This window comes from Pinus tabuliformis, chromosome X, assembly GCF_031772625.1.
Source record: "Pinus tabuliformis cultivar Carrire ecotype Pingquan chromosome X, CPIR1, whole genome shotgun sequence".
In the NCBI taxonomy this organism is placed as follows: domain Eukaryota; kingdom Viridiplantae; phylum Streptophyta; class Pinopsida; order Pinales; family Pinaceae; genus Pinus; species Pinus tabuliformis.
The window spans coordinates 973557695-973573478 of NC_142308.1; positions in this window are offsets into that span (position 1 = coordinate 973557695).

Genomic DNA, 15784 nt, shown 5'->3' on the forward strand with positions numbered 1-15784 from the left:
TAGTGCTTGAAGGCTTGTGCAGAATCAGCGTGCAAGAAATGAATACAAAGGGCTCTTATAACACTACACGGGTTTCATGTCTCTGCAATTTTTAGAGCAGAGGCATGTTCAATTACGACACCTGTGTTTACCATTATCGACTTACCAACCGTGAAGAATTTTACAATGTCAGAGAGCATTTGAAATCGAATTCCAATCACTTCTCTTAGATTAAAGGCATCCAGAAGAAACAATGGGATCTGGCACAAATACATATACCAATGCATTAAAACCAATAAAAAACCATAACAGAACTTCTGCCTCTGCAATAATTTTCTGTAATATCATCGAATGGAATTCTGTATCCTTGCATTACTGAGTAGAATAACAAGCTCCCACACCATAGTTCATTCAAATACGGATAGCTAGCTCATCAATTTTCCTATAACAATGGCTGCTAAATTATATAGCGCGGTGTTAGCAACTGCAGTGGCATCGACAACTGTGTTTGTGAATCCTGCATATGGTGACAATCCGTTTCAGTTCCCGTCAGTAGACTTGAAGACACCAGCGTGGGTAGCAACGTTCAGGAATCAGGAATGTTCTCTAGGCAACAACGTTTTCATTACTTTCACCTCTTCTCAGTTGCGTTTTGTTGTAGTTGCTAAGCTTCGAAAGCAGGAGTAGGTTTGGATATTTCTTCGATTAAGGCAGATTGAGATAAGGCCTTTTTGGAATTCAAGAGAGGAAGCCATGATAAATCCTTGAGGGCTCATGAAGGAAGCATGTGTACGGAATGATAACTGCGCTCTGTTGCACCGTGTGCAGGGTACGATTAGTACGAAAAGAGCAACTCTTATCGAGGATCCGAGTGTGAAACAACGTCACATGAAAACTGCAATTGGATCTGCGATCCAATATAGTTTCGGTTAATTCCAATGAGGAGACTTTCAGAGAATCCAGTGGAGCTGTGCTGCAACAAAGGAATGATGTCCCAACATCAAATTCTGATGATAAATCAAAACAATGCTCTGATACCAATTGAAAATCCCTCTGATACCACATGAAGAAACTTAACACACACGTGAAGGAAACTTAATAAAATAAACACTCAGAAACATAGAAACCAGACATGGCAGAAAAGGCAGAGAGTCATCATGTGGCCTCTCATGCTCACATATTTTTTCTCATTCTCTCATTATTAAATAATGTTTATGATACATATAAATACATGAGCAAGTTGTCTCAAGATAGTGCATCTATCTTGGACCAACTTGGTTGAGACAATTTCTCAACTACACACTAACTTAGGAGAACTAGTTGGAGAGAATCTCTCCTCCTAATTAAACTCCTTAGTTTGAGAAACTAACTCTCATGATTTAATTTAATTAATTATTTTATTTGGATTTATAATTGTTTTTAAGAGAGTGAGGCTAACATTATTAATAATATAAAAATATTATTAACGCTATTATCAATTTTACAAAACAATAAATAAATATCTATTTTTTTAATTAAAAAAAACCTTTCTAATCAATCACAATTAAAACAATATTATTCAAAAATATTAAAACACTTCTAAATATTTATTAAACCAATATACCTTTTTATATATTCATTTAAAATATTAAAAGTAGAAATATCGCGTCAAGAAAACAATACATGTTATTGGGCCTTATACTTAAGAGCATGTGTTTCCTCCTAAGAGGTCATAGGCTCAAAAGCTGAGCAACCATTTGAATTTGGTGTTGACTTGACCATGATCTTAAAAATAGATAATAATAATATTAATTAACTAAATTACTTAAAATAATAATAATAATTAACTAAATTACTTAAAATTTCTCATATTTTTATCGGGTGAAAATTGTTTCCCCCTTTTAAATTATGAAGCATGATCCATCTCTTGACCATATTTTTTTAGGCTAAGAAATTTCCTTATTTCCTTCAATTATGCACCACTTCAAGAATTGAAACTTAGGTTCAACAATATGTTTAAATTTTTTGGTTCTTGTTGTACTAAGGCCAAACTCGACTACTTCCTACAATGCTTGTCAACCCGCTTTTTTGTGCAACCAGAATTATATTTATGTTTTGCAAAGATAACATGTAAATTAAGTAAAAGGATCGGATAATTATCTATATTTGTTACCTTGAGAAATCGACATAAATTAGTATAAAGATATGCAAAAAGATTTGGAGATATATAAAATTTTAAAAACATTAAAAAAATACAATAAATAACTTAAATTTAATATATCAATTATTATTTGTTTAATTATGAAAACCGAATACACTTTTTTAATTTAAAAATATTATCAGCCTCTCTTTGCACCTTTTGGGGCAATAGCTACTGTTAACTCTTTTTGCGTGTAATCTATAATCCGTTGCCGCCCCTTGTGTTCTTAATAATCGAAAAGCTAGAATGCTCAATACAGACCACATCTGCTCTTGTTCACCATGCAACATTCTTTCTTAAACCCTAAACCCTACATTTTAAATCTGCCACTACCTGATTATAGAATCCTTCTTCTTGGTTATTTTTGTTCCGGTTTGATGTTTTCACAGTAGATTTCATCGAAATCCTGCAATGTCAGGAAGTCTTCTGGCACTATGTTTGGTTAGAAATAATTTATCATCGACTCACAGTATAATAAAAAGCCCAAATGCACATGGATTTGGTCGCGGGTTCGACTCCATCTATCCCACTTCTAGTATTTCGTCATCGACTTGTGGACGATTGGAACAATGTCGGAACATGGAAGGTAGACCGAGGACGTTCCCAGGAGGGCTCAACAAATGGCAATGGAAGAGATTGCACGAGAAGAAGGCCAGATAGAAAGAAAAAAATGCTCTTGCAGCAAGATAGGCAGGTTTACTTGGCCCGAATCAGGTTCCAGCTTAGAGGTAAGATACTCAAAAAAGATAATGATAACACTCATAATATTAATGTCGCCAAACAAGATCCTTCACATGGTCCCATGGCCCCCAAGGATCAAATTGCTGCACTTTCTGATAGATTTATGAAGATGGGTGCTGAAGATCTATGGAATGAAGACGATGGACCGCTGACTAGCAATCCATCCCCACCACCACCATCTGCTCATGGTGATGGAGTTGAAAACACTACAGAAGTTCATAGGTGGAATAAGGAGAAAGAGTCTTTGAAGGGGAGCGTTAAATATAGTCAGAGAAAGTATGGTTCAGGGTTGATTTTATTTTCCAACCCACAACTTATAGAGGGCTTCCAGAGTGTTTGTCCAACCAAGGCTTCCAATACTAGTAACTCAACCCACCAAGGGATTCCATAGCGTTTGTCCAACCAGGGCTTCCAGGACTAGTAACTCAACCCAAGATGTTATAGGGCTTCTAGAGCATTTGTTCAACCAGGGCTTCTAGGACTAGTAACTTAACCAAAGCTGTTACAGAGTTTCCAAAGCGTTTGTTCAACTAGGGCTTCCAGGACTAATAACTCAACCCAGGCTAAGGAAACATGAGAACCAAAAAAAAAAAGCAATGAAAGTAAACCCACAATCACCATGACTATCCAGGAAATGGAAAGGCTAGGAAATCCACTGTCGATCCAGGTAATCCTCCATGCCAATGATAGATCACAACCAAGAAACCACATGGATGTGCCACGCATGCCAAAAATAGTGAAAAAATCATACACGCAACTCGATACTTGCAAGAAAATTTGATGTAGTTGTTGATGTCGATGCCTTCTTGCGCTTTCCTGTTCTTCCTTTGCCTTATTGCTCCAAGAATCCAAGTATGCCACACCCTCCAAGAGTGTTCCAAGAAAACTCTAAGTCTCCAAGAGTATGAGAGAGAGAGAGAATAATGAGAGAGCTCCAAAGCTAAACTAACCAAGTCTTGCCCACTGATCCTCATAAGCCTTTTTATTAATGAGGCCTCTATTTTCTTCATTTTCCATTATTTTCCTTCAATTTCCTTCTCACATGCAACATGTGACCTTTCACCTTCCTTTTCTCCTAATTTCCATTATTTTCATAAATAGATGTTGAAAATAGCAACAAGGAATGAAAAAAATAAAAATGTTAAAAATAGCATTGCTATAGATAGCATTTTAGGATAGATTCCAATTTTAATTAGTCCCTGAATTAAAATTGAGAATTAAAATTCGAATTTAGTCTCACTAGCTATTTGAAAAATAATTAGTTAATTCATCTTGAGTTAATTAGTTGGAGAAAATAAAAAATGAAGTTTATGTGAAGACGTGCAATAGTTATTCCTTTGATTGAGGAAGTTATCCCTTAATTAAGGAGATAAGGATGGGTTGTATTTGAGTTGTAATTAGTTAGCTCAGTTAACTCAGTTAAGTCAAGTTAAATTAGTTCCAAACAGTTGGAGGAACTAATTGTGAGTTTAGTCAGTTAATGCATGCATGCATTCATGCAACTAGTGTTCTCCAGAGAACTAAATATTCTCTCATAAATAACTCATGCATGTCAGTTCAGAGAAAGACCCAGTTGAGATTAAAGGAAAGGGAAATGTACTATCAGTTGGAGGAATTTTCCTATATAGGAAACTCATCCAGGCAGAAGGAATTATATCCTTCAGGATTGCGCAGTTATTTCAGAGGACAATGTTGTGTGTGAGAGGAGAATTCGCATAGGTTGTAGCCAGAGGACCCAGGAGAAATTGTGCAAGGAAATAAGAGGCTTGGAGGACTGAAGGAAGGCATATGTGTTGTCTATTCCGTCTATGAGCAACAGTGAGGGATTGTACTGAGAGCTTGATATCTTGTGAGCTAAAGCTTTGTGTAATCCTGAGATATTTCCACTTGTATGATAATACATATATCGAGGTTTTTAGCTAAGGCTTTCCCCAGAGTATGCTTCTATGTTTCATGTGTGATTGATTTCTTATTCATCTGTTATATGTGTTCTATCAAATGATCTTGCTCAAAATCAATTAAGCTTCTGCAAGTTTGATTGTAGAAGTAGATTAAGTATATTTCTTTAGAACATTGCATTATCAGTTTGATCTACAGTAAGAATTTCTACATGGTATCAGAGTTGGATCTGTAGAAAAATTCTACATGGTATCGGAGCTGGATCTATAGAAAAATCCTACATGCTATTAGAGCAAAGGTGATGAAAGCAGAGAATAGTATATTGTGAAGGGAGAAATTCAAAGTTTTGATTGATTGTAGGTACAAAATCACTTTCTTCTCACATCTCAAAATTCACCAATGGCGTTCAATGGTTTGAGACTCGAGTATGCCCTGGATGGCAGCTCGAATTACATAGCCTAGAAGGATCACATGGAAGCAGTATTAGAGGACAATGGTTTGAAGGACTTCATTGATCAAGAAGTCTCCAAGCCAGTAGTAGCTAATGCCACAGAATTGGTGGAATGGAAGAAATGTGTGGCTGGAGCGAGGAGGATTCTTCTGGAGGGAGTTCGAGACCATATTTTCTCGAGTCTCCATGGGAAGGAGACACCATTTTTAATGTGGAAAACATTGAAGGATCTATATCAGAACAACAATGACCAAAGGAAGCTAGCGTTGAAGGATAAGCTTCAGAAAATCAAGTGTGAAAACGGTGACACGATCTCTAAATTTCTGAACAAGCTCACCACCTGCAGAGATGAGCTTGGAAGTGTAGGAATCATTGTAGTTGACGATCATATGGTGAGTCTTGCTCTCCTCGGTCTTCCTAAGAGCTGGCATAGCTACCAACACTCAATGAATGGAAGAGAGAAACTGCCAGATTGGGAACGACTATGGTCAGATCTGATGCAGGAGGAGATCCGGAGAAACACCAGAGATGGTTCTTCATCTAAGCATGATGATGAAGAAAATCTAGCATTAGCCAGTAAGGCTAAGAAGGGGAAAGGGAAGGCTTCCCATCCCAAATCGAGTTCTTCTCATGGTGGGAAGAAGATTGAAAAATCTAAAGTGTGATGCTTTAATTGTCATGAGGTGGGCCATTATGCAACAAATTGTCCATTGAAGAAATCCAAGAAGGGATCCTCAAAGGGATCAGATGGTGAGGCACTAGCCTCACAGTTCGAATTGGATTTTACCCTCATCGCATGCATGGTTTCATCAATGATGGGTTTTGGTTGGTTCCTTGATAGTGGAGCCTCATTCCACATGACCGGCAATAAGAGTTTGTTCAGTACCTTGGAGGAGAAAGACCTCTAGATGTGCATAGAGATGGGTAATGATGAAAAGTATAGTGTTTCAGGAGTGGGCACGGTTGATTTTTAGAGGGAGCATGGAGCTCGCATCACCTTGACAGATGTGAAGTATGTGCCTGGACTAAAGAAGAATTTGCTATCGATCGCGATGCTGGAGGATAAAGGATATGATGTAGTCTTTAGTAAGGGAAAGGTTTTCCTTAGACACATCACCATGATACAGGTGGAGCAGATCGGTTCACGAGTCAAGAACTTGTATGCTCTTGAGGTTCAAGATGCATGCAAAGCCTTGAGGAGCAAGGCAACTATTGGAGACTTGGTGGTTGAGAGGGAGAGTACATTACCTCTCAACATGTAGCACCAGAAGAAGTCTCAGACAATTATGGAGGAGCCACAATTGGTGAAGCAGTTTCAGGAGGTTGTGGAGCAGCCATAACTGGAGAAGCCGAGAGGAGACTGAGTGGAGGTATCAACTCATGCAGAGACCTCTAGTAGGGGGAAATTTCAAGCCAAGTGGGAAGAGGGATCACATGCATCCATACCTCTAGGTGTGAGGTGGTGCGATGTGAAGTGATAGTCCCAAGAAGGCTGAAATAGGGGCAAGATCCTTGAGGTACCCAACCTCTTTGATTAGACCTTGCTATGGGAGATCCGATGAGGAGTAGCAGGAATGGCTGAGTGGGTAGAGACGGATGCGGATGGAGCGACAGAGAGAGCTACAGTGCAAGAGTCCCAAGACATCGCAGAGCTAGCAGGCGGTAGCAAGGTGAGAGGCACAGGAGTGTTGCACCAGTGCAGGATGGCACAGAGAGGTGTGAAACGGTGCGAGATGTAGGGAGTGTTGCAGCAACGCAGAGGTTAGAGAGGGAGCACTTGTCAGTAGCAGAGGAAGCTTCAGCATCAGAGGGTGTTTCTAGCCCAACAGGGAGGTTAGTTGGGAGATCAGTTACTTACTTCTCAGCAACTGAATTGCAGCGTAGCAGTGGGCAGCACGATGCAACATGATGAGAAGAGGTGTAGTGTAGAAGCAGTGTTGGGAGATAGGACCAACAACAACATGGATGCAGCAGGAGGAATCAGTGTGATTAATAAAGTCAGAGATCAAGGTGACAGAGGCTAGAGCAGTCAGATATTGAACAGCATAGAGGTGCAGATTTTTTCAGTCGAGAGAGGTAATAAGAGTCAGAGACTTTGATGACAGAGGCATCATTCTGATTTGGGTTGGATAATTTTTTGTTTCTGAGTTGCTGGAGCAACAACACTAATGAGAAGTGTTGCATGTAGAACATTCCAAAGGTTTAGGATTGGGTTCGAGTTGAATGTATTTCTTGTTGAGAGGGAGTGTTGAAAATAGCAACAAGGAAAGCAAAAAATAAAACATGCTAAAAATAACATTGCTGTAGATAGCATTTTAGGATAGATTCCAATTTTAATTAGTCCCTAAATTAAAAGCGAGAATTAAAATTAGAATTTAGTCTCACTAGCTGTTTGAAAAATAATTAATTAATTCATCTTGAGTTAATTAGTTGGAGAAAATCAAACATGAAGTCTATGTGAAGACATGCAACAATTATTCCTTTGATTGAGGAAGTTATCCCTTAATTAAGGAGATAAGGATGAGTTGTATTTGAGTTTTAATCAGTTAGCTCAGTTATCTGAGTTAAGTCTAGTTAAATTAGTTCTAAACAGTTGGAGGAACTAATTGTGAGTTCAGCCAGTTAATGCATGCATGCATGCAACTAGTGTTCTCCAGATAACTGAATATTCTCTCATAAATAACTCATGCATGTCAGTTTAGAGAAAGACCAAATTGAGATTAACGGAAGGGACAATGTACTATCAGTTGGAGGAATTTTCCTATATAGGAAACTTATCCATGCAGAAGGAATTATCTCCTTTAGGATTGTGCAGTTATTTCAAAGGACAGTGTTGTGTGTGAGAGGAGAATTCACACAAGTTGCAGCTAGAGGACCCAGGATAAACTGTGCAAGGAAATAGGGGGCTTGGAAGACTGAAGGAAGGCATATTTGTTGTCTATTCTGTCTATGAGCAGCAGTGAGGGATTGTACTGAGAGCTGGATAGCTTGTGAGCTAAAGCTTTGTGTAATCTTGAGATATTTCCACTTGTATGATAATACAGATATCGCGTTTTTAGTTGAGGCTTTCCCCAGAGTATGCTTATGTGTTTCATGTGTGATTGATTTCTTCTTCATCTGTTATATGTGTTCTATTTGATCTTGCTCAAAATCAATTAAGCTTCTGCAAGTTTGATTGTAGAGGTAGATTAAGTATATTGCTTTAGAACATTGCATTATCAGTTTAATCTAGAGGATAATTTCTACAATAAAACTTTCAAAATACCTTTTTGCCTTTTTAATGCCTTATCCATTGCCTTTGCCAATTTCCTTAGCCATAAACAATCAAATCAACACCCCCTAGGATGTCCTTCCCACCATTCAGCTTGGAATACGTGTCCCATCATCTATGGTATTTATATATTTTTACATGGAATTTTCACCAGGGCTGTTATAGAAAGCATTCTGATGACTGTCTCAAGCCGAAAGGGCTGAGCTCCAAACTCTACAAGGATGATGTGCTGCAGTACTATCTGTTTGCATCTAATGACGCGAAGAATAAGAAGAATCTAGACTCTCTTAGCTAAAGTGCAATATGATTCAAGTAAAGATGGTCCCCAAATCTCTGAGCCATATAGAACAATGGGACATATCAAGGCATCCATGAGGTTCATCTTGGACGAGATGTCCTGGAAGTGACATTGAAAGAATTTTTTCTCGAGAAGGGCTAAGGATCCATATCCTTTGTTGATCTAAGGCTGAAGTGTTGGTCGCAACCTGAAGCAGGGACCTGAGAATTGCACCCCCAAGTAAGTATACGTGCTAGTGATCTCAATATCCTCCCCTTTAAATAGGAAGTGAAGGTTTGAGGTTTTCGTCACCCCATTGAAGATCATAAGTTTGTTTTACCCAAGTTGACTGTCAACTGTCGAAGATCAAAAAACAGAGCTAAGGCATTCAACTGACTCTGTAATCATTCTGAGGATGAGGAGAGGAGGACCATATCATCAACAAAGAGTAGAATAGATATCGAAACCTGGTGAAGAAGGCAGCCATCAGTGTCCTGGATATGCTTGTGTAGAAATGCCTCCAACTCATCAATATAGATCCCAAATAGTGTAGGGGACAATGGGCAACCCTGCTTAACCCCAATAGTGTTACGAATGAAATCAGACATCCCATGAGCTACACGAAGACAACCAAGGACAAACTCATATATGCACATAATAGCTGTTATTAGGGTCGCAAAGATGCAAATATCTCCGAGTCTCTAGAGTAAGGCTTCCCTCAGAACAGAGTCGAAAGCTTTTTGAAAATCTACGAAAAAACAATAGACTTTCGAAGGGCGATGTTGTGCCTCCTCAATCAGGACGCAAAGGGTGAATACGTGGTCAATGGTTTGATGAGTCGATCGAAAGCCTGACTATCCCCTATCTCTGAGTTATTTTTGCTCAAAGTCACTAGAGAGCTTCCTATGTAGAACAATGGAATACAACTTCAGGGATAGATATTCTCACATAAATATGAGTAAAAATAATAAAATTAATTTGTAATATAAAAGTAATACTCTGTAATTTTACCTTTTCTCATTTCATTTGTAAAAATAAATATGTTATATCTTAGACTTTTGTGAACCATATTAATAACAAATTTGTTTTTCGGATAAATATCTTAAAAACTCCCTTTTAAATTATTATAAATCTGCCAATTTAACGCACATCTCCCAATTTGCCAAATTAATGACACCATCACAATTAACTAACGCCCAAAGTAGAAGCCACACCATCAAAATTAAGGTTGTCCCCTCCCTCAAAAGGAGAGGATGGAAGGCTTTGATAAATATGTCTCTTAATGTTAACTCTTTTTGCGTTTAATCTATAATCAGTTCCCGCCCCTCGTATTCTTAATAATCAAAAAGCTGGAATGCTCAATATAGACCACGTCTACTCTTGTTCACCATGCAACATTCTTTCTTAAACCCTAAACCCTACATTTTAAATCCGCCACTACCCGATTATAGAATCCTTCTTCCTGGTTATTTTTGTTCCGGTTTGATATTTTCGTAGCAGATTTCATCGAAATCCTACAATGTCAGGAAGTATTTTGGCACTATGTTTGGTTAGAAATTGTTTATCATCGACTCACAGTTTAATAAAAAGCCCAAATGCACATGGATTTGGTCATGGGTTCGACTCCATCTATCCCACTGCTGGTATTCCGTCATCAACTTGTGGACAATTGGAGCAATGTCAGAACATGGGAGGTAGACCGAGGACATTCTTTGGGAGGGCTTAGAAAATGGAAATGGAAGAGATTGCATGAGAAGAAGGCCAGACAGAAAGAAAAAACGCTCTTGCAGCAAGATAGGCAGGTTTACTTGGCCCGAATCAGGTCCCAGCTTAGAGGTAAGATACTCGAAAATGATGATGATAACACTCGTAATATTAACATCGCCAAACAAGATCCTTCACATGGTCCGATGACCCCCAAGGATCAAATTGCTGAACTTTTTGATAGATTTATGAAGATGGGTGCCAAAGATCTGTGGAATGAAGATGATGGACCACTGACTAGTGATCCATCCCCACCACCACCATTTTCTCATATCGATGGAGCTGAAAACACAATAGAAGTTCATAGATGGAATAAGGAGAAAGAGTCTTTGAAGGGGAGCGTTAAAGACAATCAGAAAAAGTATGGCTCAAGGTCGATTTTATTTTCCAAAGGTTTCACAGCCCGCTCTGGAAGGAGCACAGGAGTGGACAGAGGTAGAAGGTTTAGCGACGAGGAATACAGTGGTTACAGGAGGAGCAGAGAATTTGGGAGGAAGCAAATATTTAGTGGTGATAACGAAGAATACAGTGATGAGAAAAGGAGCAGGGGAATTGACAGAGACTGAAATTTAGTAATGATAAGGAGGAATACAGTGATGGGAGAAGGAGCGAGAGATTCGATAGAGATCAAAAATTCAGTGACGTTAAGGAGGAATATAGTGACGGAAGAAATAGTAGGAGATTTGACAGAGAAGAAAAAATGATCGACAATAAGGATCAATCTAGTGATTGAAGAAGGAGCAAGGTATTTGATAGAGAAGGAAAAATTAGTGACATTAAAGAGAAATCCAGTTATTGGAGAAGGATCAGGGGACTAGCTAAGGACTAGAGATTTGGCAACGATTTTGAGGATTATAGTGATCAGAGAAGGAATAGGGGATTCTCCAGAGATAAAATATTTGACAAAGATAGTGAGGAATTCATTGATTAGACAAGGAACAGGGGTTTGATATAGATGGAAGACTTAGTGACAATAGCAAGGAATACAGTGGTCAAAGGAGCAGGGGAATTGGCCTAGATAGAAGATTTAGCGAGGAAGTGAACGACAAGCATTGAAGGGGCCAGATAAACGAAGAGTTTAATGGTAGTGACGGGGAATCAAAGCAGAGTGATGCTAGGAGCACTGCTGCGCCAAAGAGCCTGATTGATGATGAAATGGAGTTGGATAGTAAAATTGATGAGGAGATGACAGTTGACCTAAAATTTCAAAACGATTTGTTGAATTCAAGGGATTTTCACGAGGGTAACAATAGGGATTTTAGAGGCCCTAAACCTGGTAGAATGGGACAATCTAGATCAAAGAGAATATCTCTGGTGGATTCTGACAAGGATGATGACGATAATGATGGTGAGGTAGGCTTTAGAAACTCCAAAGATGGCAAGAATGGTGGGCCTGTATCAGCTTTTTCTGGTAGAAATGGAGAGTCTAGATCAAAGAGAAGATGGTCGGTCGATTCTGTAATCGACGATGACTAGGGAGGCTTTAGAAACCCCAAAGTTGGCAGGTTTGGTGGGCTTGTATCATCTTTCTGGTAGAAAGGGAGAGTTTGGATCAAAGAGAAGATCTTTGGTAGATTTTGAAGAAGAGGTAGGCTTTAGAAACACTAAAGTTGGTAGGTTTGGTGTGTCTGTACCAGTCTTTTCTAATTCAAACTTAAAGAGGCAATCTACGAGAGGTCTTGATAAGGCTGGCGAGAGGGAATTTGGATGGGCTGGAGCTGGTAGAAGGAGGAGATCCTTGTCATATTACACAGGATCAAAGAGGAAGATATTACGAAACATTTATGTAATAACTCAACCCACCAAGGGCTTCCATAGCGTTTGTCCAACCAGGGCTTCCAGGACTAGTAACTCAACCCAAGATGTTACAGGGCTTCGAGAGCATTTGTTCAACCAGGGCTTCTAGGACTAGTAACTCAACCAAAGCTGTTACAGGGCTTCCAGAGCATTTGTTCAACTAGGGTTATAGGACTAATAACTCAACCCAGGCTAAGGAAACATGAGAACCAACAAAAACAAAGCAATGAAAATAAACCCACAATCACCATGGCTATCCAGGAAATGGAAAGTCTAGGCAAGCCATAGTTGATCCAGGCAATCCTCCATGCCAATTACATATCATAAGAAAGAAAGCACATGCATGTGCCATGCATGCCAAAACTAGTGAATAAATCATACATGCAAATCGATACCTGCAAGCAAATCTAATGTAGTTGTTGATGCCGATGCCTTCTTGCGCTTTCTTGTTCTTCCTTTGCCTTATTGCTCCAAGAATCCAGGTATGCCACACCCTCCAAGAGTGTTCCACGAAAACTCTAAGTCTCCGAGAGTAAGAGAGAGAGAGAGAATAATGAGAGAGCTCCAAAGCTAAACTAACCAAGTCTTGCCCACTGATCCTCATAAGCCTTTTTATTAATGAGGCCTCTATTTTCTTCATTTTCCATTATTTTCCTTCAATTTCCTCCTTGCATGCAACATGTGACCTTTCACTTTCCTTTTCTCCTAATTTCCATTATTTTCATAAATAAATGTGTCAAAATACCTTTGTGCCTCTTTAATGTCTTAGCCATTGCCTTTGCCAATTTCCTTAGCCATAAACAACCAAATGAACACCCCCTAGGATGTCCTGCCCACCATTCATCTTGGAATACGTGTCCCATCATCCATGGTATTTATATATTTTTACATATAATTTTCACCAAGGCTGTTACAGAAACCATTCTGAAGTCTATCTCAAGCCGAAAGGGCTGAGCTCCAAACTCTTCAAGGATGATGTGCTGCGGTACTGTCTGTTTGCATCTAATGACACAACGGAGAAGAAGAATCTAGACTCTCTCTGCTAAAGCCCAATCTGACTCAAGTAAAGACGGTCCCCAAATCTCTAAGCCATATAGAACAATGGGACAAATCAAGGTGTCCATGAGGTTCATCTTGGATGAGATGTCCTTTGAAAGCACTGTTTCTCAAGAAGGGCTAAGGATCCATATCCTCTGTTGATCTAAGGCTGAAGTGATGGTTGCAAATTGAAGTAGGGACCTGAGAATTGCATCCCCAAGTAAGTATACGTGCTGGTGATCTAAATATCCTCCCCTTTAAATAGGAAGTGAAGGTTCAAGGTTTTCTTCACCCCATTGAAGATCGTAAGTTGGTTTTACCCAAGTTGATTGTCAACTGTCGAAGATCACAAAATAAGGCTAAGGCATTCAATTTCCTTTGTAATCATTCTGAGGATGAGGAGAGGGGGACCACATCGTCAACAAAGAGTAGAATAGATACCAGAACCTAGTGAAGAAGGCAGCCATTAGTGTCCTGGATATGCTCGTGCATAAATGCCTCTGAGTCATCAATATATATCCCAAATAGTGTAGGGGACAATGGACAACCCTATTTAACCCCAATAGTGTTGCGAATGAAATCAGCCATCCCATGAGCCGCACAAAGATGACCAAGGACAAACTCATATAGGCACATAATAGCTATTATTAGGGTCGCAAAGATGCCAATATCTTCGAGACTCTTGAGTAAGGCTTCCCTTAGAAGAAAGTTGAAATCTTTTTGAAAATCTACGAAACAACAATAGAATTTCAAAGAGTGGTGCTGTGCCTCCTCAATCGCGACGCAGAGGGTGAAGATGTGGTCAATGGTCTGATGAGTCGATCAAAAAACTATTGGAAATACTGAGGGGGGGGTGAATCAATATTTCTTTTCAATTGTTATTTTTACCAGTCAAAACATTTATATTTAGAACACAAAATGAACAACAGGAATAAATGCTCTTATTAATATAATCTTTACAATAAAATAGATACAATGTATATAAGGTTCCAATCTGTTGCCAAGCACCAACTTGGACTTTTGTGAGGCTCCAACCTTCAGGGCACCAACCCTGTCTTGTCAAGGCACCAACCTTGGATTTAGGAGCACCAACTCCAAGGACACCAATCCTTCCACTTCTGAGGCACCAACCCTATTTTGTCAAGGCACCAACCTTGGATTTAGGAGCACCAACTCCAAGGACACCAATCCTTCCAATTCTGAGGCACCAACCTTGGACTTAGGAGCACCAACTCCAAGGACTCCAACCCAATTCTGTCAGTTTACAGCTTCACTGTAGTCTCCATGCTACAGCATCAATGGCAACCAGTCTTCATATGAAGGAGTCTTTACAACTCTTCATACTGTCCACACAGAGTTTGCAAAGTTACCTCATGATGATATCAAATAGCCATCATGATCTCCAATAATGTCCCCACACAGCTTCAGTGTGTCTACAATGAATTGCACTAAGCTCTGCACAAAAGCCAATTCTTTGTTTCAGGCCTTTGTTCTCACTGTTACGGTGAATGCTTCCAACGTGACTACTGCGCATTGTTCTTGCTATTGCAATCTCTTACTTCCCAGAAACAAATTCACATATGCTTCAATACTGGTGCTAGTTACTGTTCCCTTCAAGCTATGTCAGATGAAACTTTATTTATCCCTTCACAGAATTGTTCTTCAGGTTGCATTATGTACCTGATTAATTTAGCACTGGTCTGAGCCTTTCAAAGGTGAATCTGGTCAACAGAGTTGCTCGTCCTTCAGCTTTCTCTTGTCCTGCTGGACCTTCGGCTTCCTCCTGTCCTGCTGGACCTTCGGCTTCCTCCTGTCCTACTGGACCTACGGCTTCCTCCTGTCTTGCTGGACCTACCGCTCCCTCCTTTCTTCCAGTTCACCAACACGTAATACTTTCCTTGTTCTCTATTATATACGCTTGATATGCCTGACCTTTGGCTTCCCTTTCACTCGCTTGATCTTCCACTTCCTCTGCGCTCGCTCGACCTTTTGGCTTCCTCCTTCGTCTGCTTGATCTTCGACTTCCTCAGCGCTCGCTCGACCTTTTGCGCTCGCTTGGTCTTTGGCTTCCTGATCTTTGGTTTCCTCTGTCTCTTCGAGTTCACCAATACTCAAAAGACACGTTCATTCGGAAGAGAGGCCGAATTACAGAAGTGTTGCATATTAAAAATTATATTAGAGAGGCCCTTTTTTTTTAATATTCATCCAATAGACTTATTATTTACGAAAATCACATAGGCACTACCATAGGGAGGTCCCACATGCCATGTCACAACCTTAATCACAATTGCAGCTTTCAAAGGTATTTTACAAGTCGTGCCCATAACATAGCCGATGGCCGATTTCCCCTAATGGATACGATATTATATTAAACTGTTTTGATAAGTC